This window comes from Hesperophylax consimilis, chromosome 7, assembly GCF_061612785.1.
Source record: "Hesperophylax consimilis isolate HC1 chromosome 7, BYU_Hcon_1.0, whole genome shotgun sequence".
Classification (NCBI taxonomy): domain Eukaryota; kingdom Metazoa; phylum Arthropoda; class Insecta; order Trichoptera; family Limnephilidae; genus Hesperophylax; species Hesperophylax consimilis.
Window position 1 is genome coordinate 23,393,795 of NC_142842.1, and position 24,498 is coordinate 23,418,292.

Consider the following 24,498-nt stretch of genomic DNA (forward strand, 5'->3'; position numbering starts at 1 on the left):
TCCGACTTGTCACTAGGACCGCCAGTAAATCCTTGTTAAATATTATTTACGGGAAAACTTTTGACGTTTGCCTTCGCTGTTTTCAGAAGGTTTTTCTCATTCAAGCTACCGCAAATTTAAACTGGAAACTGAGGCACCATTTGAAAAGTTGAACAAACATTAAAATATCGGCGCAGGAAAGGCAAAAGGGCGTAAGCGACAATTAAGTCAAAAAATAGTTAATCGTACAGTTTTGATAAGGATTTTTGTCTCATCAAAACTGCATAATCAATTCATTTTTGGTTAAATTGTCACTTACGCCCTATTGCCATTCCGACGCTGATAAATATATTTTTTTAATTTTTTCAGTAACATGAAAAATCCATTTCCATTTCTCGCTAATGTTGTTTTTCCCAGTGACGTCCTCGCTTAAATCATCTGTGTTAGTTTAATTTGAAATTTTAACTTCTTCTTTCGTATGGTGGGGGGGTCAGAGGGGGACATCTAGGTCTGCGAGCCAGTCTAGGGCCTCAGGCATCACCATGTGGACTTCATCAATCCCGCCAGGGAATGAACGGAGCGGGCATTCGTTAACCACATGTTCGGTGGTCTGTACCGCACCACATTCACACATCGCCGACTCTTTAAGGCCCCATATGTGCATCATGTGAGCACAGCGGCTATGGGAGCACCTTAACTTATTGATGGTGGACCAGGTTTTGCGAGGCAATGAGCACCCATCCTGTCTGTTGGCTGGCTGTTTTTAACTAACTATGATTGATATGTTTCACATACAAGTATCTACGTGATCAAGTATCACTGTATTCTGTACTTATATACAAAGTTACGACAGTGAAAATTTCTATACGCAATCTATGTAAATAACGGTTTTTTTCAAAGTATGTCTTGAAAATTAAACCAGTTCCAGTTGTTTTCTGGATTAAGCTTTAGATTAGATTTAGATTATAGGAATGAAACAACATTAAAATTTCATATCTTGTTATTTAGCGAAATGGGTGCCTACGCCTAAATAATCTGTGTACAATGCCGAGACTAAAAAAAAATACCTGTAATAGGTTAAATTTAAGCAAGGCACAGAGAGTTCACGATTTTTGATTTAGTGTCTGAGAGCGGGAAACTGGCGATTCTACGTCAAATTAAGAATCCAAAAAAACTTACGTCAAAATATATTTAAAATTTTAAATGCTGAATTATAGGATTCACTGGGTGACGTACGAAATTTTAACAACCAAACCAACCGAAACATTTTTTTTTGCAAAATCTTTATCATTGACGAAATCCCTAACCAGATATGGAATAAGTACTTTTTTTGTCGACCTCAGCATTACGACTTTTTCATATGTTTTCCATCATTGAAGGTTTAAAAAACGTCGGGTCTACGCTTCAACATGTGCCATTAATATAGGTATAAACTTACAAGTACAAAGTATTAAGTGTAAGAAAATATAAAAATTCAAAAAGTAAGAAAAAATAAAAAAGTTAAAATTATGTATTAATGAAATATAATAAATTATTTTCCATTGATGCCATTCTGTACAAACCCATAAATAACCGTAATTATCTAATTACAAGTGACTTAAGTAGCGTAGCTATCTGTTTGTTGTCAGAATAACCATTTATTTTTTATGGTTCAAGAAAAATCAAAAAGAGAAGAAAAAAATAATTGTAAGAAAATCAATAATCCCTTAAGTGAGAACTTTAGTAAGGTACAGTATAAATGTAACACTATCAGATAATAAACAAGGCATTTAAAATACCTGGATAAAAAAAAACAAAAGGCTTCACAAACATTGTCATATCAAACAACTATACTTTGCATTTGCATGAATTAAGAGTTTGCATTGACTATGTGGGTTTCGTCTATGCGTTACATATTATAATATATTATGTGAATAAAATTGAATCTAATCAAAAAATAAGTCATGAAATACATTTCTTACAAATCTCACAATCGATTTTATAATTAATTATCTTGTAATTATTTTATTTGAGCAAGATCGGCTGCCATTTTCTTCAAAAATGTTTCTACAGACTGCAATGAATACCCGTAGAAGGTCAGTACCAGGGAAAGATTAAATTAGAAATAGAAGCGAAATAAATTTAATAATAGAACGACGAACGTTAATTAAATCCTCTTACACTTGACACCTCGAGGTTAAAAGTTCGTAAGTGGTCGCGAGTTTTGCTGACATAGCTTTTGTCGAGATTATTAAATGCCACCCTTGCGTAGGGAGGGTGGGAGTGGGTAGGCATTGGGCGAATTAAGAGGGGTTGTAATAAGAAGAAATTAAATATTCAGAGCAAGCATTTTCCTATTTTCTCATGTGTGATTTGGAAGTAATTGAAGAGTAAAAAAAACCGACAAGTTTTAATAATAATTTTAATATATCGAAAATTATGTTTTTTTATATATAACTATCTACATGTAATTGCAATAGCACGTGTTGCTTTTACTTCCAACATATGGAACTGTTTTAAAAAAAAAAGCATGTTTGTCCAACTGGTGGCGCTGTTTCTTTTTTAAAATGTTTTTACCTATCACAGGTGATATCTATACAGGGTGTATCGGCACGTACCCGACAAACTTTCACCAGCTATTCCTTGGCACATTTGGAGTAAAAAATGTTATGGGCACTTTGCTGTCTGGTAAAAATAATTTTTAATAAAAAAAATTTTATTCATATTTTCACCACATGTCACCAATGTTTTATCCTTTGTCAAAGTTTGAAAACCCGTCTGGCAATATTTTGTTCGAGTTTCGTTGAATAATGTACGTACGTACCTACGTTGGCGCGCTTTTACAATCAGAACGAAATGGCACGGCACCATTCGTCTCATTTTTAACTATTATTATTTAATGTGTACGAAAGAGTGAGGACACTTTTTGACACACTTGCTAAACAGCTGTTGAACACGAGAAACAATGCAAATGACAGTGACGGAGTGTGGATTTTTTATTTATTTTTTGTTTTTAATGGAAAAAAAAGTTACCGGACAGCAAAGCGCCCATAACATTTTTTACTCCAAATGTGCTAAGGAATAGCTGGTTAAAGTTTGTCGGGTACTTGCCGATACACCCTGTATAATATAGTTACAAATACACGCGTATTCGAATGCAACGTGTCAAAATGTTACCGGACATCAAAGCGCCCATAACATTTTTTACTCCAAATGTGCTAAGGAATAGCTGGTTAAAGTTTGTCGGGTACTTGCCGATACACCCTGTATAATATAGTTACAAATACACGCGTATTCGAATGCAACGTGTCAAAATGTTACCGGACATCAAAGCGCCCATAACATTTTTTACTCCAAATGTGCTAAGGAATAGCTGGTTAAAGTTTGTCGGGTACTTGCCGATACACCCTGTATAATATAGTTACAAATACACGCGTATTCGAATGCAACGTGTCAAAATGTTACCGGACATCAAAGCGCCCATAACATTTTTTACTCCAAATGTGCTAAGGAATAGCTGGTTAAAGTTTGTCGGGTACTTGCCGATACACCCTGTATAATATAGTTACAAATACACGCGTATTCGAATGCAACGTGTCAAAATGTTACCGGACATCAAAGCGCCCATAACATTTTTTACTCCAAATGTGCTAAGGAATAGCTGGTTAAAGTTTGTCGGGTACTTGCCGATACACCCTGTATAATATAGTTACAAATACACGCGTATTCGAATGCAACGTGTCAAAATGTTACCGGACATACAAAGCGCCCATAACATTTTTTACTCCAAATGTGCTAAGGAATAGCTGGTTAAAGTTTGTCGGGTACTTGCCGATACACCCTGTATAATATAGTTACAAATACACGCGTATTCGAATGCAACGTGTCAAAATGTTACCGGACATCAAAGCGCCCATAACATTTTTTACTCCAAATGTGCTAAGGAATAGCTGGTTAAAGTTTGTCGGGTACTTGCCGATACACCCTGTATAATATAGTTACAAATACACGCGTATTCGAATGCAACGTGTCAAAATGTTACCGGACATCAAAGCGCCCATAACATTTTTTACTCCAAATGTGCTAAGGAATAGCTGGTTAAAGTTTGTCGGGTACTTGCCGATACACCCTGTATAATATAGTTACAAATACACGCGTATTCGAATGCAACGTGTCAAAATGTTACCGGACATCAAAGCGCCCATAACATTTTTTACTCCAAATGTGCTAAGGAATAGCTGGTTAAAGTTTGTCGGGTACTTGCCGATACACCCTGTATAATATAGTTACAAATACACGCGTATTCGAATGCAACGTGTCAAAATGTTACCGGACATCAAAGCGCCCATAACATTTTTTACTCCAAATGTGCTAAGGAATAGCTGGTTAAAGTTTGTCGGGTACTTGCCGATACACCCTGTATAATATAGTTACAAATACACGCGTATTCGAATGCAACGTGTCAAAATGTTACCGGACATCAAAGCGCCCATAACATTTTTTACTCCAAATGTGCTAAGGAATAGCTGGTTAAAGTTTGTCGGGTACTTGCCGATACACCCTGTATAATATAGTTACAAATACACGCGTATTCGAATGCAACGTGTCAAAATGTTACCGGACATCAAAGCGCCGATAACATTTTTTACTCCAAATGTGCTAAGGAATAGCTGGTTAAAGTTTGTCGGGTACTTGCCGATACACCCTGTATAATATAGTTACAAATACACGCGTATTCGAATGCAACGTGTCAAAATGTTACCGGACATCAAAGCGCCGATAACATTTTTTACTCCAAATGTGCTAAGGAATAGCTGGTTAAAGTTTGTCGGGTACTTGCCGATACACCCTGTATAATATAGTTACAAATACACGCGTATTCGAATGCAACGTGTCAAAATGTTACCGGACATCAAAGCGCCGATAACATTTTTTACTCCAAATGTGCTAAGGAATAGCTGGTTAAAGTTTGTCGGGTACTTGCCGATACACCCTGTATAATATAGTTACAAACACACGCGTATTCGAATGCAACGTGTCAAAATGTTACCGGACATCAAAGCGCCCATAACATTTTTTACTCCAAATGTGCTAAGGAATAGCTGGTTAAAGTTTGTCGGGTACTTGCCGATACACCCTGTATAATATAGTTACAAATACACGCGTATTCGAATGCAACGTGTCAAAATGTTACCGGACATCAAAGCGCCCATAACATTTTTTACTCCAAATGTGCTAAGGAATAGCTGGTTAAAGTTTGTCGGGTACTTGCCGATACACCCTGTATAATATAGTTACAAATACACGCGTATTCGAATGCAACGTGTCAAAATGTTACCGGACATCAAAGCGCCCATAACATTTTTTACTCCAAATGTGCTAAGGAATAGCTGGTTAAAGTTTGTCGGGTACTTGCCGATACACCCTGTATAATATAGTTACAAATACACGCATATTCGAATGCAACGTGTCAAAATGTTACCGGACATCAAAGCGCCCATAACATTTTTTACTCCAAATGTGCTAAGGAATAGCTGGTTAAAGTTTGTCGGGTACTTGCCGATACACCCTGTATAATATAGTTACAAATACACGCGTATTCGAATGCAACGTGTCAAAATGTTAGAGGACAGCAAAGTGCCCGTAACATTTTTTACTCCAAATGTGCTAAGGAATAGCTGGTTAAAGTTTGTCGGGTACTTGCCGATACACCCTGTATAATATAGTTACAAACACACGCGTATTCGAATGCAACGTGTCAAATCACGGCAATCGGTGAAGAACTTTCAGAGATTTAAGATTTTGAACAAACTAACATTTACATTTTATATAGATAATAAAATTTAAAAGCGTATTTTAACACATTACTAAAGCATTTTTTAGTTTTCGGATACGTTCAGAAATATTCCAATAATTTGGATTTCGTTGCAAAGCGAAAATACTCAGACCTTCTGTCATCATATGGCAGAGGCCTGAGGAGTTAAAATGTTATCTAGCCTTTTCATACCAGTATATCGTTTATTATTTATGTGAAACAGAACAAGAGTTCCGACTGCTCCCAACTCTTTCTGAAGTAGCTCTAAATCTTTTCAAAGAATATCTCCATGAAAGAAAACAGGTAACAAAAGTGGAAAGCTCAGAATCAGAACCGATAGAAAACAACCTCGGTGTTCCACAAGGGTCGGTATTAGGTCCAATTCTATTCATTATTTACATTAATGATATAATTAAAACCATAAAACATTGCAAAATTAGATTATTTGCAGACGATACATTAATCTATATTTCATGTGAAGAGTACATAGATGCAATCAATAAATTAAATGAAGACCTACAAAATATAGCGAAATGGCTGAAATTAAACAAATTAAAACTGAATGTCAACAAAACAAAATATATGGAAATAGGCAACAAAACGCATAACACAGAGTTAAAATTGACAATTAATGACGAAAAAATTGAAAAAGTAAATGAAATTAAGTACCTAGGTGTGATACTAGATTCAAAACTAACTTTCGCAGCAAATTTTGAATATGTGCTAAAGAAGGTATCTAAAAAAGTCAATTTTCTTAGAAGATTAAGAAATAAACTAAATGGAAACACTAAAGAGATGATTTATAAAACTATAGTTGCTCCACATTTAGATTATTGCTCTACTATGTTGTATTTGGCCAATGAAGGAAACTTGAACAAGCTAGATGTTATACAGAATAGAGCTATGAGATGTATACTAGGAAAAGGAAAATACGCAAGCATAGATCAAATGAGAGAACAGCTAAATTGGATTTCTATAAAAAAGAGACTATTATTTAATGTGTTAATTTTTGTACATAAAATCATGAACAACCAAATGCCAAAATATTTTAAGGATGAAATTGTTTTTAATAGAGATGTTCATAATTACGAAACCAGAAATGTAAATAGGATTAGATTGCCACATATGAAAAAAACAAAATCACAGAACTGCCTAATGTACAAAGGACTAAAAATGTATGATGAAATGCCTGAAAGTCTGAAGAATGAAGGAAGAATGAATGTATTTAAAAAGAAATGTTATATTTATTGTAAAAATATGTAAAATTACAAAATGAAATATGATCTTGTTTATATTAGTTTATATTCAAATGTATAAACTAACTCAATAAATAATAAAAAATAAAATAAAAAACCGTCTGGAGCCAGTGAGACTATGGCTTCCCCGATTGGGGTATGCTGTGAAGCTGAAGGTAGTGGGAAGGGCAATGAGATACCAGTGTGGTTGATATACTATATATATACATATACATCAGTTGATATACCCACTGAATATAATTATGTAATAATTCTTCTTTAGACATGTTCTTAAAAACGTACTACAATGCACAATTTTTTATTGTTTTTAAGGTAATAAATTGATGCGTGATGGTTAGTTTATTTATTTAACATCACAAGTGTTCGATTTCTATTTCCATTCAAAGGAGAGACAGCCTGCCGCTCCTGTCTCAGACAGGTCCATATTTATGTAGGCAGCTTCCCAGGCTGTGAGAAATACAAACTACAAATTGATTTATCTCAAGAGAGAGTCTCGCTAAGCAAGGCCAATTTTTTCAATGTTTTTTACTAAACAACCGCTGACGCATCGTATTTAAAATATGTGAGATATATTTATTTAACTGACCTTACGCGAATTAATAACACACTTAATTGCATGTTGAGCACATCTTCGCCGACATTTTATTGCTGTGTTCATGTATTTATTTGTTAAAAGGTCGTGGGAAAGCATTCCACCTAATAAAAGCATTCAAACTAGTCCTTGTAGCGTAAGTTACACTTGTTTGGATGAATTATTTTCGAGTTCTGTCAGAATTTACTACCTAGGTACCTCATTCAGAATCGAAATGTTGCTTGAAATAGCTTTAACCGTGTGTAGTGATAAATTTAGAATATTGAGGTACAAGCTCTCCGTGGTCGAGGGGTAAGGCTCTCGACTAGCAAGCCGGAGGTCATGGGGTTCAAATCCTTCTGTGCGCAAGTAAAGTCTTTTTTCGTTATTTCACAATTTACTCATTTGAAATAATATATCACATATATAATAATATAGCCTATCATCCTCCTCTGGATTTAATTATCTCCAATGTTAACAACAATGTTTATAAAAGTGTCAAGTTATGTTATAGCTTCTTTAAAGCAAATTTAAAAAAAAATTCTGATTACTTAAATTCAAATGATTGGTCCTTTTTGGAAAACACAGATCTTAATAACAATGTAAATAAATTTTATGATATTCTAAAGGATGCTATTGCAAATTTTGTGCCCCTCCGACAAAATAAAATTTTTAATTTTCCAAACTGGTTTGGTCATGAATTGATCACTTTAACATACAATAAAAAAATTGCTCATAAAAATTACAAGCGATCCAGATTGTCAAGTGATTATAATGAATTTCAATTGTTAAGAAAGGAGTGTTGTAAAATATCGAAAATGTGTTATAAAAATTACATTGATAAAATTGAAAATGATGTTCATGTAAATGTAAAACAATTTTGGAACTACACTAATTCTCAAAAAAAATAATAATTCCAGTATTCCAACTTCTATGAATTTCAATGGAAAAGTTTGATGTAATGTTGAAAATATTATAAATTTATTCGCTGATTATTTTAAGTCTGTCTATGAAAAGGATATACCTAATAATGAAATTCCCAAATTCTCGTCGAATCTCAGTCTAAACATATCTGAAATACACATTGAAATTAATGATATTACAAAGCATGTAAATTTGTTAGATGCTAGAAAAAGTGCTGGACCTGACAACATTCCACCTGTGTTAATTAAAGAATGATATCTAAACTTTTTGAAAAAATAGTACTTGATAAAATATCTACAAACATAAAAAATTATAACTCTCTACCAACATGGCTTTTGCTCAAATAAATCTACATTGACCAATTAACTAATATACGAAAATTTTATATCTACATCCTTAGCAAACAGGTGCCAGGTAGACTCAATATACACTGACTTCAGCAAGGCATTTGACAAGGTGTGTCACAAAATATTAATCAATAAATTAGCTAAACTTGGAATTTACGGTAATTTACTAAATTTGTGTACTAGTTATTTGTTCCAAAGAAGTCTTTGTGTGAGAATAAATGGCACAAATTCATACGAATTTATGGCGACAAGTGGAGTGCCGCAAGGCTCTCACCTAGGGCCCATTTTGTTTATAATATTCATAAACGACATTGTTGATGTATTTACTGATATAAACGTTCTACTGTTTGCCGATGACATGAAACTTTATAAAGAGATTAACCACATTAAAGATTGTATTACACTTCAAACTAACTTGAGATATCTTTTTAAATGGTGCTCAATCAACAAATTAGAATTAAACATAAATAAATGCCAGTTCATTCATTTTTCCAAAATAAGTAATCCTATTTTTTTCAATATTCATTAAATAATGAAAATTTAATTTGTGTTAATAAAATTATTGATCTAGGCATTATGTTCAACAGTAAACTCACCTTTGTATGTCATATTAATAATATTATCAACAAGGCCCTAAAGACTCTTGGCTTTGTTTTGAGAGCTGCAAAAGATTTCAATAATTTAGGAACATTTATTATGTTATATAAAACCCTTGTCAGATGCCAACTTGAGTATAACTCTACGTTATGGTCTCCTTTTTCCAATATTCATTCGATTAAACATTGAAAAGATTCGACGGAACTTTCTAAGGTTTATAAATTATAAATTGCATATTCCTATACAAAACATAAATTACAATTACCTCTTGGATAAAATGTCTCTATTGAAACTTTCAGAAAGAAGAATAAGCACGGATTTAATACTGTCACAAAGAATACTACATTTTAAAATTGACTGTCCCAAATTACTTCAATGTATCAATATCCATGTTCCCAAAAAATTATGCCGACATTTCTTACCTTTTTACTTCAATAACACCAGGACACTAACTTACCAAAATTCGAGACTTCACAATCTCGGAAACAAATATTCTGATCTGGGTGATATATTTCATTTGAAAACTAATCAGTATAAATGTTGTATATTCTATCACTTTTATTCTTCTAGACGCAAATAGACCTATTTACCCATATAACTTCTCCGCTTCTACTATTTTGTTTTGTTGAATCTTTTAAACAATTTAAACTCAATTATATGCGTGAGGATTCATTTTTGCCATTATGTTTACATTCTTCTATATTGTATTAATTTTGTGTTTACTCTGATACAAAATGCTCGTATTTTTTTTAAAGAAAAGCCCACTAGGGCGTGTAATAAATTAATAATAAATAAATAAATATTTAGTATATTTGCGCACGTTCCAGAAAGGAAATACTCTTAGTATTGCCCTCATGTAAGATCCCCATTCAGAATTAAAATATAGCTTGAAATGACTTTGGCCGTGCTTGGTGACTAGATCTGAATAGTCAGGTACTTACCCACCTCCCTCTTCCACATCTCCTTCCCCTTCCCACTACCTTGAACCTCACAGCATACCTAAATTGGGGAAGTCATAGTCTCACTGGCTCCAGACAGCAGTCGGGAATCTTGTGCGGTTTCACATAAATAATAAATACAAATAAAAACCTTACCTAGCCAACCCCTTTCCCTACCATTCGCTTCTGCCTCACAACATACCCTGGGGATAACATATCTGGGGATGCCATAATCCCACTGGCTCCACAGAGCTACAATTAGAGGAGCTACTGCGTACTAATATCTCGTCGAACTTGTTCCACCATTAGAAGGCGATAAGTAGTGCGCGTAGCCCGGATTCGGTAGTTTTAGTTAGAGCGTTGAGAGAGTCAGTAGGAGGTAAACAATTCGGGACCTATTTTTTCGCTTAATGTCTCATCTAAATATGATACATCAATGACTGGCTCCAGACATTTGGGACTTTTACTGTGATATTCTCATATAAAAATACACGAATAATATGGTAAATAATGTAGTTATTTCCATTAAATGACGTTCCGTTAATCTCATTTAACATTATTGAGTTCATCATTATATCGGTAACCGTTAACCGTTATTGTTATTAAATATTTATCATAATATGTTTTGACATTCATAGACTTCAATTATCGAATAGAACTTTCAATTTGTGAGTCATCTCAAGTTGCTTTACGGAGTTCTGCGCTTCCGGGGTAAATTTAAAAAAAGTCACATTTTCTTTTTAACGCTTTTTTATGTTCCCAAATCAAATAAAAAGAAATCCTTAAAACTCTGGAAGAATAATCACTTTTTAGGATTTATTTACATAGATCGTATATTGTCATCCATATTGTGTTATGGAGAACACTTTTCAAGTGTGGAAGACTTTAACATATTATGTAATAATAGTAAAACCATTTTAAGTTAACAAATCAAAAAATTCTAAATATTAAATATATTTCAATTTGGGTGCGGTTATGGGTACCGCCGCCCTAGGAACCATTTATTGGATAACCAACACCCTTGCCGTAGGGCACACCAAGCGGGTCAGTTTGTTTGGTGACTTAGCAGGATGAGGTTTGTCTAGGTCTTGGCGGCGGATGGGTTTTCCCTCCACACAGCATCCCCAAAAATGAAATCGGCACTAGGGGGAAAAAATCCTTAGGGCTCATTGCGGAATAAAAATTTAAAAAAATATCAGTACACTTTCGGCTGTGTGAATTTTTAGGAAACAATCTTAATTTACAAATACTGTCAAAAATATACATTTCATACAATATAGAGAGTTTATTTATGTTATAAGTATATTTAAATACACAGAATAAAAGATTTTCATAAAAAAATCAAAACAATAATAAAGTATGAACACATTAATATGATTCAGATTAATCAAAAAATTTCAACCTGAAACAAAATGTAAAGTACTTATACCTATATCTGCTCCTTCTGCATATTATTAATAATATATCTTTATGTTAAGTGTCCATTTGTTTATTAATAAGGTAGTAAATAGAATTAACAACAGAAAATAACAATATAAAAACAATAGGTAGTATGTAACATGTAAAGCAAGTTGAGGTTTCTCATAACCTGCCTAACTAGGCTAGCCTGGTTACCTAAACTGTGTATCAGTGGTATAAGGGAATTTATAAACGAATTGAATGAACTGAAAGATATGTTTAGTTCGTGTGACTCTATTAGGAACATGAATAAGGGAACATCATAAGGGAATTAATTATTTAAAAATGAAAAATGACTTCAGATACTTATCTTCCGTCGGACAACTTTATTGAATTTTAGATTATTTTAGATTTTTCATTAAAAAATAAGTTATTTTTCCTATTTTATGTCCGGGTTAATAGGAATAAAAAAACCCTTTCATATACTTTTCCACAAATGATCATCTAGTCAATCAACATTATGCAAGTGCATTATATAAGCAAAATAAATACAAAACAATACAAGAACAACGTCAACTCACCAGAGATCAAACGGGAAAATAATTCACCGTCTCCAGATATTTTCATATCAGAGGGTTCAGCTCGGTAGAACTCCTAACATGGCCTATAAATCCTACTGATCCCTCAACATAAATATTTAAAAAAAATTTTGTTATCCTACATGTATTTAAAATGACTATATTTTGCATTTTTATGCGTACATTTTTTGATAGATCTAAAACGCCTAAATTTTTAATGAAATAGTTTATATTTTAATTTAAAATGAGTTAAAAATTAGTGCTGTATTTTTTCTATACAATCGGAGTGACCTTTATAATGCGGTGACCAAATGTGTGAGTTATACTCAATTTAGCTCCGGATTAATGAATTATTAAAAAAATTAATGTAACATGTATTACAAAAGTCTTTGACAATTTTAATATAATTTATCTCGGTATAAAATATAAACTTGCTTAAACTTTTGCTGGCTAAAGCCATTTTTCACATTTCAATTTTTGACACATCAATGAAACGTGAGAAGGGAGAAAACAAGGAAAGAATACTGACCCTTTTAGTTAAAAGATAATGCTCACCTCAAACCATCATGTTTTAATAGATTTATGGGATGCTGATGAAAATGCGAAGTTAGTAGTTTGATGGCGTCATTAACGAATTCAAGGCACCCTTGAATTTCCCAAAAGACCTATATCCACCCCTAATGATCTCTGCTGTCGGGGTTGGTGGACCACTTTGACTTTGAATTTATTTTCACTTAATTATGGGACATTAAGCTAGAAGGTCGGACTAACCTTCAAGCTAATCGTTATATTTGTGTATATAATATTATCGATAATGTTGGATATAAATAATAAACCGTAATCTCTTCATTAATTCTTCTTAAAAAAGATAATAACTAATAACGTTCGGAGTACCAAATCGTAACACGGGATTTCCAGAGTTGTTCTTTGTTTATTTGCCGAAAACAAACCATTTCATTAATTCCCTAGTCCAAAGGCTTCATAGGCCTGAAAATAAATTCAGTTCCGTTTATATTCCATATTAACATTTAAATGACAATTTTTTACAGAAAAATTAAAACAGTTTTTTTTGTAGTATTATTATAATACGAAACTTCATTTTTACGTTTATTTTTACCATTTTATGTACCTTGCTTACTTTTTTATTTTAATGTTAAAATTTGTTATTTACTCTAGGCAAGTATCAATACTTTTACGATACATATATTTGAATTTCTAGTTTGTTTAAAATTTAAAATTTTTGAAATTCCCGGCATCCGATCGACAGCTGAAATTCGACCGATAAACTCGTTGTCGACAATATATTCTATCAACTTTTTGATCTCATCACGCACACACACACTTAAAAATACGTATTTCTCTGAATTCGGATGACATTCCAGCAGTTAATATGTGAAATAAATGTCGGTCCTACTCAATCGGGATTTGGCGCAGTTGTTGGTGCACTTGACTCCAGTCCCTTGGGAGGAAGGTTCAATTCTCAGTCACCAAAAAAAAATTCTTTAAAATTGGTTACAGCCGGCATAACAGACAATGCGCTTGGTCGAGAATTGAAAGTAGATTTACTATGGTAAAAAAAATATAAAAAATTGTCGTACCTACGAGTTTACGTTGATTCATTTTGTTCCCATCCTATTTTTTACATTCTATTGTGTGCCGTCCTGCCAAAGTGGATAAATTGCTAAAAATTATAATAGCTGGGAATTAGCTATTTTAATTTTTAATATTGTTTTGTTCATTTTAATACACTAATTTAATTTTTGCCTTTGTTTTAAGTGGAAGCCCTAAGGGCGTAAATAAATAAATAAATTAAAAACTTTTAAATATATTTGGCAAAGCTCATCGGTTTTAGTTTAATGCAAGTCGATATAAATTCAATTAATGTAAACATTATCACAAAAAAGAGTAGCATAAGAAAAGCACCAGGAATCGGGTAACACTCGGGTCATCGACAATGGAAATTATTTGACCGTCATAAAAATTAACCATAATATGGTTATATTGAGATCTATCACCACCTCCCTGATTAGGGCACATCGTGACGCAAAACTGTTGACTGTTGCAGAAATATTTTTTTATCAGTTAATTTGATTTGTAGGTTTTATTTATTTGTACAATTAACGCCTTTCGGCTTTTTAAATAATATAACTTATATTATAACATGAGACATTATAATTGCGTAAGTAATAAAGAATTCCTATGATCTTGTAAAACAGCAATGGATAGTAAATAGAAGTTAAAGAAATAAATAACAAGGCAAAATGAAATTTTGTTTAATTAATACAATATTGGAAAGTAAAAAAATTTTGGCCGACATTCATTTTGGTTTTTTGAGACAAATTATAGAAAGACGGACTTACATAGCTTCAAAATACTGAGAGAACACTTGGTACCTACAATTTATATTTACGAGATAATTACAAGGTTTTTAGATGTTCTTGAATTTGCAATAGAAGGTACACAAATCACTAAGCATATTCGATGCTTGTTCCATTTAAAAAATAAATAAAAACTTTGCAAGTGTAAATAATTAAAAGGCACTTGACATGGATAGAAGAGAACAAAAAATCTAGCTTAAATTACCATTTAAAAAGTTCAAAAACTCAACTTAGTTTCTTAAGCGAAATTATCGATAATAGTTATTGATATTGACATTTTAGTCGAAAATGCAATAAAAACTGATAATAGATATACTCGCATAGTGTTAGCATTCGATAATTAACTAATCATCACAACGTTTCCCGCAAGGCTAGGCAGATAGGATAAACTGCCAGATAAATCTTTCTCGGCACATACCTCTTGCTTCATTAACATTCATACATCGTCTCATACATAATCATAAACAATTCCCAAACTATGAGCATTACGTTCTGAAAAGGGCAATTTGATATAGCTTTAGGGTATAATTCAGTGTAGTAACTCCATGTACAGCGGCAGTATTAATAATTTGATCCAATTTGGGGCATCGCATACGATTCTGACCGGTCCGCATGGGACCTTCATTTAGCGATAATCTAATATTGTTGGGATGGCCAATACCCGTACCCTTGTACCCCTGTAATATTCATGCCATATACTCCAGTGACATGCAGTCCATAAAGGCTGAAAAGATTTTCGGTGACAAATAAATGGTTCCATGATAACTCAACACAGTGAAAATTCAACACACATTTAAAAAGTGATATAAAGTCATTAGAAACGATGAAAAAAATAAAATTTAAACCTAGCCTAACTTAACCTACTTAACCCAGTTAATAAATTTTTGTTTCATCACTTTCCATGAATTTATATAACTTTTTAAAGAATTATAGAATTTTTGATGAATTATCATTTTGACGATTTATCCGGTCACCCAAATAAATATACCTACAAATAGATCAGAAACCAATATTCTCATGTATTGATTTCACCAAAGCAATAATAATAATATTTTTATAGCGCCATTTTTGTGTAAAATCACCTCAGGGGCGTTGTACAAATAATATGGGTGACTAGATAACTCATCGAAATGACAATTCAACACACCAAGTGACTAAACAAAAACTAGGTTGCGTAAGTTAGTTTCATGGGTTAATTTTTTCACCGCTTTTAATGACCTTACTTTGTAAAGGTATGTTGAGTTATCATGGAACCACAAATATCAAATCATTATGTAAAAACAGTTACAGAAAAAACATACTTCCCTGGCATTTGTAATAAAACACAGTTTTATTACAAATTGCTTAGAAAAGATACTAATTCGCACGCAAAGGACCCAATATTAAAACCGCCTCACATTAGAAGATTGGTAATTAACTAATTAATAATTAGTAATTCGAGTTTTCAATTCACAGCAATCATGATCGGCAAATACCATTGGCGGTTTTGCAGTGAAGAACTACTGCGAACAAGACTCACTTGGATTATAATATTACTATAGTTTGAACACTACTCCCGTATTAGTAGATGAGTGAACAAATGCGTCGGGTTACCTAGTTGCCATCAATTATTGTGGCTTCAATTATTCCTCTGCTAGCTAAATCCATAAAAAATTTCTGCTTATCGAAAATTATGGCAGTAAGCGATTTTCAAATATTCTCAGGGAATTCGTAAAGTTATATGATGTTAGGTATGATATTTTCGCGGCCAAAAGTATTATAGTGATTTGTTTTTGGGGTATTATGCCGTGTTGCGCTATCTCCTTATTTAGCCAACGTTTCTGACAGCATTGCAGTGTCCATCATCAGAGCAGATGTGTAATCTGAATCGTTGGCTAAAGAAGGAGGCTGCGCAACACGGCATAACACCCCAAAAACAAATCACTATAATTATGTGATGTTAACAAAAAAGTATTTTGTTAACATCAGTTTGTTGTGTGTTAATGCGTATTTGAACCTATTCGTTCATTAAAATAAATTTGAACATTTTATGTCATTAATGCATTCTTATTTCATCCATTTTATTCCAGGAAGTGTTATTTTTCCGAGGTCCTGTGGTTTTCTAGTATATTAAAGCTATAAAATGAACTAAATACGATTCTAATACTGGTGACCGCAAGGTCTTGAGAAATGGACACGCCCGATATTATTTCTGTACTTACCTACATATTTTATACGTTGTTCACTTATTTCAGGAATCACCGATTATCCGACGTATGTATGGTAATGAGATGAGACATGATGCGAAAAAATAGGTTACGCTTTTTTATCTACAACTGACCTCCAACTCTCCCAACGCTCTAATTAGAACTACCGATTCCGGTCTATGCACAAATAAACATATAAAAATAAAACCCCCGAAAGTTTTACTTTTTCAGTTGGTCAAGAAATCTTGTCTACAGTCAATATAATAATCAGTAAAGCCTAACTTTTTTGTAAACCGTTAATTGAAAACCCCAGCCTAAATGGGTGAAAAACGCCGAAGGAGCAAAACCAAAAAGGGCGCGAAAAGTAACGAGAAAATTAATGGCCAATTCCCGACCCAAATTATGCCGTAAAGAAGAGTTAAAGAAATGTTAACCTGCAAAAATAGAATCGTAATTGTTTTATTTTCAGTTCGTAAAAAGATCATTTTGCCTTTTATTAATTTCTTCTTCAAAAGCAATTTAATAGATATTTTGAGATATGACTTGGTTTGTTATTGTAATGGGTTAAATCATCTTTAATTTTCCACTTAGTATCTACCACAGATATCATAAGTAAGTATAACACTAACAAACCTATTGTAATTGTAGGATTTCGGAACTTGAAAGTATATATATTTGACTCAGGAATGAATGCTCATGAACACTGCCTTTCGAAAGAAGAAATTTACTTATCTAAGGTTAGTTTACTTGACACATTACGAATTAAGATATATTTATATTCAATGAAATTATAAAAATCCAAGACACGTTATATTTATACTAATCGAACAAAAAAGCACCGCTTATGAAAAGGATAGCCATTCAAAGAATGTCCACTTGACCTAGTTCAGTGGAACCATGCGCGTTGTTTCAGTAACGTATCTTCACCCTAGTCATCTAAGCATCTGTCAAACATTTAAACCAATGAAAAACAGATTTAAAATGGTAAATATTCGGAATCGCTGGACACGGATTATACGAAATATTTAGTAATAAAAACCTTCTGATTTACCTTAATTACTATTAAAGGAATCTGACTGCATTTGGGATATTTTTAATTTTAAATTACGTAAATCGAAAATTCACTTTCGTTGTATGGGATGACAGCTGGAATGATTTCTGTTGATGACATTTTCTCTTGTTGGTATTCCTGATACGAGTGGCTAGAATTTGAATAATTTCTGAATGCAAATTCTAGTTAGGTACTGTTTTGGCCAAACACGAAAAATAAAATATTTTTATGTTACTTAAAAATATTAAATTATTTATATTTAGGTATTATTATAATTATAGTTTTATTTAACCTAAACTATAGTAACCTAACCTATAATAATCAAACTTAAACTAACCTAACCTAAATCCTAACCTAACCTATATCCTAACCTAACCTATAATAATCCAACCTAACCTAACCTAATCTATATCCTAATCTAACCCAACATACCTAACCTATCAGATAATAATCTAACCTAACCTATCCGATAATAATCCAACCTAACCTAACCTATAATAATCCAACCTAACCTAACCTAACCTATATCCTAATAATAATCCAGCCTAACCTATAATAATCAAACCCAACCTATAATAATCCAACCTAACCTAACCTATAATATCCAATTTAACCTAACCTAACCTAAATCCTAATAATAAACCAACCTAACCTATAATAATCCAACCTAACCTAACCTAATCTATAATAACCTCACCTTTTTTAATTTTTCTATTTTATAAAACATTCCTAAATATATTTACTTTATTTTTCGAGTTTGGCTAAAATAGTACCTACCAAGTATTTGCATGTGGTAAAAAATCTAGCCACTCGTATCCGGAATACGAACAAAATAAAATGTTATCAACAGAAACCATTCCAGTAATTCCAGCTGTCATCCCATACAACGAAAGTGAATTTTCGATTTACGTAATTAAAAATTAAAAATATCCCAAATGCAGTCAGATTCCTTTTATAGTAATTAAGGTAAATCAGAAGGTTTTATTTAAAAATATTTCGTATAATCCTTGTGCAGCGATTCCGAATAATTACCTTTAAAATAAACAATGTTAATCAATAAAATAACTTTAACTTTATCGCTTGTCTGATATTATTTATTCTTTTCAGTTCCAATTTCGGAAAGTAAAAGTTCGTTCACGTTGTATAATTTTACGCATTACGCCGGAATACAAATTCCAATTACGCAAAGATGCATCACAACCGAAATCATTATGTTTAATGATGTACATCATTTTATTTCTATTATTAAAAATCTCAGTAATACAATAATTGGGGTAGGTAGGTACTTTTGATAATTTTATTTCAATGCTACATTGGTAGGTACTGTTATTAGGTAGGTAGGTACTGTGGATAAATGAAATGACGGCAGAAACAAAACATATTCTCATTTCAAAAACCAACACCTTGAAATGTGTTGTTTTGATTTGTCCCCGCCAGGCGGTGCGGTTGAGCTTCCGTTAAATATTCATGTATTCTAAAATTAAGTATGGCCTTGTTGTGGCTTTCACTGAGCTTTCTTACTATAAGCCAATATAATGTGAACATAATTAAAATAAATAAAAAATCCAGAGAGCAATATCGGTGGTTTGACATTTTTGTATAAGACAGTAAATAATATATACTCTCAGTACAACCCTGTAAGAAATCAATGGAACGGTTATTTTAAACTACTTGACTAGACTTGTTCCAGAGATCTCTAAAGTGGCAAGCGAAAGAAACGGTAATTGACGTACTTTAGATTTAGTGGCTTCAGTACTGAATTGTCACGAGTCGCGTGAGGTCGAATGCTATTTCTAACCAAATTGCGTAATTGTTCCCAAAATCTAACTACAGAAGTCGTAGTTATGTTATGAGAAAGTGTTTCCATTACACGACAAAAACTAGTATAAGCCAAGGAATAGCATTTCAATCGTAAATTACGTATTATAAATAAAACAACAATTTTGAATTGTTTCTCAATAATTGTAAGCGTTATTAGAGAAGAGAGAGCGAGATAGCGAACGCAGTAGTACATAAGTATAGTAAGGACAAGGCAGTAGGTCGTCTCATATAGCTCTCCGTATTCGTCTTAGTGTAAGCGAGTAAGCATATCTTGTCGTCTCAAACACACCCGTGATGTAGAATATTGTATTTGCCGCAACTTTAGAATTATAAATAATCGCTGCTCGATCGTATGTCTATTTCGTTAATAAACACATAATATTTGAATGTCTACTTTGTCTTACACAAACAACGTTTAAATTAAGAATTCACTAGAAACACAAGAGTGTTTATTACTTGCTACATTTTCTCTTAATTTTGATAGACCATAACGGGTCTTGATGTATTGTAATGTCATTGGCTTTAACAATATTTATAGACAATATCTGAATAATTAGGATCTAACCAATCTTCCTTTTCCCCGCCTTTTTTTAAATCTATACCACATAAGAGTCCCAACTACTTCTAACGGTCCGAAGCAAGTGTGACCATGGTATATTATATACAATTGAGGTTTATTGTAAGGTTGAGAGATAGATAAAAGTTGGAAAGTAACAGGGCCATTTAGGTCTGATCTGACTGGTGGTCTTTTCTATTCTATTGCCCTGGTAATAATCAGAATATCAACCATTTATCTTTTTTTATTTTTATACTGAACAAGAGTCCCAACTGCTACTAACCTCCTGAAACTAGTGGGATTATCCTATCATCAATGGTGGTTCTTCACCAGAGCGATACAGAGAATATTTATCACCCTGGATAATCCCAGCGAGAGATCGTACGTCGTGATTATAGTATATTTATTTTTCAAACAAGAGAATGAAGTGGACAAACGTTTATAACGTCCGTATGAACTCTCGCTGGGACTAGATATTTTTATGGTATAGGTATAATATTATAGTAATATAATAATAGTTTTTCCATTTAACTAATTTTTCAAAACACTTTCTTCATTGAAACAAAATCAAAACACAATTACCACAGAATCTGTATATTCGAGAAAGTCTGATACAACCCAAAAATATTTTAATATTCAGAAAAAAAGTCCTTGTTTCCTTTTCATTATTTTTTGTTTTGTTTATATGGATGAACATCTATTTCCGCTGTGCAGTCGATGCAGCACTCCCTCCCGCTCGCACGTAATGCAAAACGGGTGCTATATGTATTTCTCGCTCCCTTGCTCATTTAGAATACAGCATGATCTAAATATAAAATAAATTGCAAATGCATATATTTTTAATTTATTATTTTTCACAATTTTGTTTGGCTACCCTGCAAAATCCCTTAAAAATCTCTCGTACTTTTTCATTTGTTTCCCTGACACTTGGAAATATTGATGAGAAAGGTATTGTATTAAAGATTTATAAAAACACTACTTACCATTAAATTATTTTATGTAAAACGCTTTGAAAATTTTATAAAACGTTTTTCAACTATAAAATTAGCGCTAAGCACCAATTTTTATTTGTATAGATTTAGTAACTTCCCGAGGAATCCCTCTAGAAACATTTGAGATTTTAGTAATACGTTAATCAGAAATAATTGAAATAAACCCCACGGAATGATCGATTTTCAAGGCCTGCTAGGGCAAAGTCGACCGTAGGTCCGACCGTTACGCCGGGCCGTGCGCTGAATCTTCAATCAGGTCTGTCCAATACACCAGGGCCGCGCGTCGCATATTTTTGTGCAAGGCTACTTAACTTATGGCGTTAAGATTCTGGCTTTATTTTAGGGTATTGTATCGTCTTAAAAAAACGTTTAATTGTTTTTCGAAACCGGTCGACAGTTTATTTAAATTTATTAATATATTATAAGTCCATATGGACAAAAATGTGATAATATGTACATAATATGTAATTCAGTGGAACAGTAAACAAATGCAAAATTTTCAATTATTGAAAACAATATTAGCGATTTCTAAACGAAAATTTGAAACCGAAAAAACAGAAAAAGATACGGTCACATCTAGAATTTGAACCCAGGACCCTTACCTTGCCTGGGCACCGCTCTATCAACTGAGCTAATGGGACCCTTCGGTCATGCTGTATCATACTTTGAATAAGAACTACCAACATTGCCTTCATTTTCTCACCGCACATTTTTATTGGCTGCTATCTTTATGTATGATCGCAAGATTCAACCCGAACTAAATGCAATCGTGACAGTGTCTTTGATAAATATATCTAATTTTTATTTTTATTTGCGCCATCTATTGACTTTTTCTGCAAGTCTAGGATAAATATTTTATTTTTGGAATAACTCAACGAGTAATACCTCTATAATAACTTAATGAGTAAAATTTTCATTCTAAATTACATAGAACCCATGCAGAAGAATAGGAATATGCTCACCTTGATTGTTATTATAACTGATATATGTTATTTATAGCCTTCTTGAAACTATGTTCCATTTTTTTATTTTAATAAATTTTGTGATGTAATTAATGTAGTATTTCTTTCATTTCAACATATTGTAGTAATCAACAAACAACAAAGTCTGAAGGTCCGTTTTATGTGCTACATTACAAAGGTACAATACGTTTTTACGTAAGTATTTTCAATTCTAGTTTCCAGATTATATTTGCCCTGCCACCTGACAAGAGTCCAAACTGCTCCCAAACACCTGGAGCATTACCGCTTGGGGTATTTTGTGATGCTGAAGTAGTGGGCAGGTGACGGAGATGAATAAGAGGAAAGTGGGAAGTACCTGGCTATTCAGATCTGATCACCAAACACATCTAAATCCATTTCAAGCAACGTTTCGATTCTTAATGGTGGTTTTTATTAGCGGTCGTTCAGTTTGATTGGTGAAAACTGCTCTTCGATGAATTCTGTATTGCATTATATAGGTTACGTGATTACAAATTTAATTTAAAATTTTAATTGATTTATTTCGGCAGTAAAATTAATTTAGTACCACGCTGTAGGTGCCGCGAAGGACATTTAGTATCGCATTCTCCCTCCCTCTCGACTACTTCCGCGTAGCCCCCTCCCTCTCTAGCCTGCACAACGGCGGAAAGACGGGAAGGAAGGATCAATATCCACCACCGCGGGGAGGGGCCACTGGCGGAAACTGTTTGCGACCGTGAATGCTAATTAAGGTGTCATCAGCTGTTGCTTGACGTGTGGCTTTTGCTGGGAGAGGAACAAGGGCAAGGTTGGGTTCATTACACAAACTTATTATTTTTAATTAATAATTTTTTTAATACTTATATATCTAATGCAATTGTAAACCATTTTTCAAAAGTGACTGATAGTTGTTCGAGCGGTCCGAAGCTTTGGGTTCACACCCAGGAGTCGCGGGTTTAATCCTGCTAGCTAAGTTTTCCATCATTGCACAAGCAAAATTTTCCGCATATAATGATGACAGTAGAAAGAACAAATATTTTGTCAGATTATTCGTAACCTGCGAATATAAAAAAAAAAAACAGAAATAATTGGTACCTACTTAGGTTATACCTAGTTATTATATAGTTACCGCTCAAGAGTCCCAATCTCCCGGAGCCACTGGGAATATAGTATATTTGTGTATGTTGTTAATATTAGGCTGAAGGAAATGTAAAGGATATTTCGAGTAACGAGTTTTCGATTCAGAATAATGGTCTTTCACTAGGGCGATACTAAGAGTATTCGCGACCTATGTACCTTTTTAAATACCTACAACACTTAACTAAGAAATTTTGTAACCATAGAAAAAAAAAGTGATTTATTTTTGGCATATTTTGCCGTGCTACGCTTCATCCTTATTTAGCCAACGTTTTGGACAGCGTTGCAGTGTTCACCATCGGGGCAGACTGGACATCAAAAATAAATACTTTTGGAAATTCCAAAATCTTATCCAATTCAAATATTGAATAAAATACTAAATAAATAGTACTTTATCGCTTGTCTGATTTTGAAAAGACTGTGTTTATAACATAGGTAGGTTCCAATTTTAAAACTATCCACACAAAGATATCATAATATTGTTTGATAATCTATTTCAATTTCAAAAGCCGCAGGAAAATTTATTGTTTTTGTTTTTGTTTTAATGAAATTCACTTATTAAGGTAGAAACACACTGGGTCAACGTAAGTTATACACGCATTACTACGTTCCCAGGTCAACGTGTACACTGGTTCTACGTGCGCAACGCGTATGACCAAGTGACAATTGGTCTCTAGTTATTTAAGTACGCGGCGCGTCAGTTGATTTGACGTTTATTTTTTAGGTTATGTTTATGTTTTTTCACTTGCTAGTAGACGCAATTCGTAGCTTTATCATGTCTTGCAATTCAGAAAGCGAATTTGAGGACGATTTGCTTATTTTACTAAGCCAGCTGTCAAAACAAACAACCATACATATACCAAACATAACAGTAGATTCATAGATAATACTACCCATAGATGTGAAATCCACTCGTTTGATTCGTTACGCCACCCTCTTCATCTTACACGTCCCACGCCGATCTGGATAGCCCGCCGATGGAAGCGATGGTTTGCGTTGCGTGTGACAAGTGTGTTTCTATTTCCATAGAAAATGT